Source organism: Somniosus microcephalus, chromosome 4 (assembly GCF_052327205.1).
Source record: "Somniosus microcephalus isolate GS21.2 chromosome 4, FLI_Smic_1.0, whole genome shotgun sequence".
In the NCBI taxonomy this organism is placed as follows: Eukaryota; Metazoa; Chordata; class Chondrichthyes; order Squaliformes; family Somniosidae; genus Somniosus; species Somniosus microcephalus.
In genome coordinates, this window is record NC_140990.1 from 208612195 (window position 1) to 208616825 (window position 4631).

A 4631-nucleotide genomic window follows, 5' to 3' on the forward strand; every position below is an offset into this window, starting at 1 on the left:
TGAATAAGAAAATAGAAAGTTCTAATTAATCTGCTAATTTAAAATAAAACCCAATTTAACTTCAAAAAGGACCAGAAAAAAATAAAATGATAGTCAATCTAGCCAGCTCCAAAGTTTGAAAAATACTGTCTCTCAAACTGCTCATAATTTTTCTGCTAATTATTTATCCACTTTCCTCTTCAATTTTCTGCCCATCTGTAGAAGTTATTATGGGAAATGTAAAGGACTTCTTTTCCATCTGCTGTTTTAAATAGTACTAGTGTTAGACAGGAGCCAAGATAGTGGGACAAAACATCCTTAAGAAATACTGCCTCAACAGAACTGAAGACAGAAAGAACTCTGAAGCGTTGGACTGTAATCAACCTACGTGCACTTTCCCTTGTGCAATATAATGAACCTCTCAAGCCACATCCATTTTTGATGCAGCAAAATGCTTATATTTTTTTGCCTACATTTAAAAATATTAATCTTTGATGTTGATCTTTTGTGACATTGCAAAAAGACTAAAGTCAAAATTATTTCCCTCTTCCTGTGACCATCACTTTGCTTGTCTCTCATTCTAAGGGCTAGATTTTCCTCTATGGCGGGTTTAGTGTCATAAGTTTGCTGGTACTGCATTTTTGCCTGCCAGTGTCACCCGGCCATGTCCTTACTGGCCCCTAACTAAACATTATGGGGGGAATTTTAACCTAAAAAAAGGGTGGGTGTGGAGTGTGGGGGTAGTTAAATTATTAAAAATCAGTATCCCGACCTGAACCCGCCTCCAAACTGCTCACTTTTAACGGAGGCGGGCAACCAACCCACGGCCAGGAGGTGGGACATCAATTTAAATATTTTAATAAGGCTAGAAGCCTCTTCTTTAACCAACATTTTGTTTTTAACTGTAGCTGGTTGGGTTTCACACGCTTCGTAAAACCCAGCAGTTACAGCAAGGCGAAGACTGCTGCATCCAGGAGGTACGTGTATTTACCACTAGCTCCTGGATCCAGGGTCCCTGCCTAGCCCACGCCCCATGATTGGAGACCCCCCCTCGTGAGGCCTCCAATCGCCTTCCCAGACTCGCCCCCACACCCCCCTCCACCGCTGATCCTGAGGCCGGCACTGATCCTCCGGTGGCCAGCCCTGATCTTCCTTCCCCCTCACCCCAATCCTCCAGACGCCCCGATCTTCCTTCCACCCCGACCGACCCTCCAGATCCGGCCCCAATCTTCCTTCCACCCCAACCGACCCTCCGGATCCGGCCCCGATCTTCCTTCCACCACCACCCCCCCGCCCCCTCCCGATCCTCCAGAGGTTCTGATCTTCCTTCCCCACCTCCCACACCCGATCTTCCGGAGGCACCGATCTTCCTTCCTCCCCCCCTATCCTCCGGAGGCACCGATCTTCCTTCCACCCTCATACCCTGATCCTCCGGAGGCCAGCCCCCACCCGATCCCTTCCTTCTCTGTGTGGCCTAGTGCCACAGGCCTACCCGCCCGGAGCCAGCCAGCCTCTCCGTTCTCCCGGCTTTCCTACCCGCCTCGGAGCGACCCCCGCCCCCAACCCACCTTCCCCATGAAAATCCAGCCCTTTGAGTGTGTTTCCAGTGCTAATTGCCCATTTCCAGAGGAAAGAAATCCAGCATTAAACTGGCTACAGCAGCTGAAAGGGCCTAGGTAGCCATTTTGTGTCTGAAACAATTTGCCTCACAGCATTGTTTGAGGCTTGTGATTATTCAGGGCATTAAGCCACCAAATTTAGTGACTTTTTAATTGAGGCATTATTGTTTGAAATCCAGCAAAGGAGGACCCAACTCTTCGACCCCAAGAGAAGGAAGGAGACCCACAAATGGCCTGATGCCGGCCTAGTAGAAGGAGGTGGCATCAGCAGTGAGCATCACCATCAGCAACCCGGAGTGAAAAGAGATGCTTTGGAATTCAAAACTGTAAGGGGTTTTGGTAAGGTAAACTGGCGGTGGGGGGGGGGATATTTTCCATTAGTCTGTGAGTTGGTAACCAGAGGGCATCAATTTAAGATCATCATCAGAAAAACGAAGGGAGAGGTTGGGAAACATTTTTTAAGCAGAGGGTTATTAGGTCATGGAATGCCAAACCAGAAATACATAGAAACATAGAAGATAGGAATAGGAGTAGGCCATTCGGCCCGTCGAACCTGCTCCGCCATTTAATGAAATCATGGCTGATCATCCAAATTCAGTACCCTGTCCCTGCTTTCTCCCCATATCCCTTGATCCCTTTAGCCTTAAGAAATATATCTAACTCCTTCTTGAATATATTTAATGAATTGGCCTCAACTGCCTTTTGTGGTAGAGAATTCCACAGGTTCACCACTCTCTGGGTGAAGAAATTCCTCCTCATCTCTGTCCTAAATGGCTTACCCTTATCTTTAGACTGTGACCCCTGGTTCTGGACTCCCCCGCCATCGGAAACATTCTTCCTGCATCTAGTCTGTCTAGTCCTGTTAGAATTTTTAAGTTTCAATGAGATCCCCTCTCATTCTTCTAAACTTGAACGAATATAAGCCCAATTGTCCCAATCTCTCCTCATATGTCATTCCAGTCATCCCAGATATCAGTCTGGTGAATCTTCGCTGCACTCCCTCCATGACAAGAACATCCTTTCTCAGATAAGGTGACCATAACTGCACACAATACTCAAGGTGTGGTCTCACCAAGGCCCTGTACAACTGCAGCAAGACATCCTTGCTCCTGTACTCGAATCCTCTCACTATGAAGGCCTGCTGCACCTGTATGCTTACCTTCAGTGACTGGTGCTCAAGGACACCCAGGTCTTGTTGCACTTCCCCTTCTCCCAACCTATTGCCGTTCAGATAATAATCTGCCTTCCTGTTTTTGCCACCAAAGTGGATAACCTTGCATTTATCCACATTATACTGCATCTGCCATGCATCTGCCCAATCACCCAACCTGTCCAAATCATACTGGAGTTTCTCGGCATCCTCCTCACAGCACACTCACCCACCCAGCTTTGTGTTGTCTGCAAACTTGGAGATATTACATCTAGTTCCCTCGTCTAGATCATTAATATATATTGTGAATAGCTGGGGTCCTAGGACCGATCCCTGCGGTACCCCACTAGTCACTGCCTGCCACTCGGAAAAAGACCTGTTTATTCCAACTCTTTGCTTCCTGTCTGCTAACCAGTTCTCTATCCAAGTCAGTACCTTACCCCCAATCCCATGTGCTTTAACTTTACACACTAATCTCTTATGTGGGATCTTATCGAAAGCCTTCTGAACGTCCAAATACACCACATCCACTGGTTCTCCCTTATCTATTCTACCAGTTACATCCTCAAAAAATTCCAGTAGATTAGTCAAGCACGATTTACCTTTTGTAAATCCATTTTGACTTTGTCAGATCCTGTCACTGTTTTCCAAGTGCTCTGCTATTACATCTATATATATATAAAGTGGTTTGTCTCTCTGTCTGTTTGTCTCTCTGTTTGTCTGTCCGTCCGCTATACACTCAAAAGTTATAGAGCGTACCTACATGCATGTTATATCAAAAGGAAGCTTATCATTAGGGGAGTCTAATAGGCGTATTTACTTTTTGGTCAGACAAAAATTGTTCGGACAGTATACAAAAAAGGTTAAAAAAACGGCAACATTCCGCTCATTAGCGTTGAGTGACGTGATGGTTGACCAATCGTACAGGGGATTAACCTGATGGTTGACCAATCAGTGCGTCACGGGGGTGTTTCATTGCGTGTGTGGGTGGGCCTAATCCTTCTGAGCTGAGGTGAGTGGCCGCCATCTTGATTCCTAACTATTGATTTATTTTCCCCACTTTCTGTGTGTACCCTGTTAGGTTCTTTTCGGCAGTTGTCTTCTTAGCTATGGGGTGCTTAAAAACCTGAACTTTAATATTTAGGAATCTCTCTTTATTGTAGTGGATGCGCGGAGCCGCGGCCCTAGCAGCGCATGAAGCCTGGGCCTCGAGTTCAGCGGATTCCCGGAGCGCCTGGAACCTGTCGAACCTGCTGAAGGCCATCATTTCCACGACCACGTCACTGTCTTCGCCTCGGCCAACGTCATCGGGGTGACGGCCGAGGCTGCCAAAAGCATCCAGGGGAACACGTTCATCCAGGTGCCGAGGCCTGGGCCCCGGGGCGGAAAGCCGACCAGGTCACCGTCTTCGCCTCGGCAACGGCATCAAGGTGATGGCCGAGCGCCAAAACGTCCAGGGCAACGCGTTCATGCCAGGTGCCGAGGCCTGGGCCCGGGGCGGAAAGAGGGATTGGAGCGGGGGATGAGGGCTCGGGGAGGGGAGAGGGGTAAGAGGGAGGGGAGAAGGGGAAGAGGAGAGGGAGGGGGAAGAGGGAGGAGGGGAGGGGGGAAGAGGGAGGAGGGGGGAGGGGGGAAGAGGGAGGAGGGGGAGGGGGGGAAGAGGGAGAGGGGGGAAGAGGGGAGGAGTGGGAGGGGGGAAGAGGGAGGAGGGGGGGAAGTAGGGAGGGGGGAAGAGGGAGGAGGGGGAGGGGGGAAGAGGAGAGGGGAGGGGAGGGGGGGAGGGGGGAAGAGGGAGGAGGGGAGGGTGGAGAGGAGGAGGGGGGAGTGGGGAAGAAGGGAGGAGGGGCAGGGGGGGAAGAGGGAGGAGGGGATGGGGGAAGAGG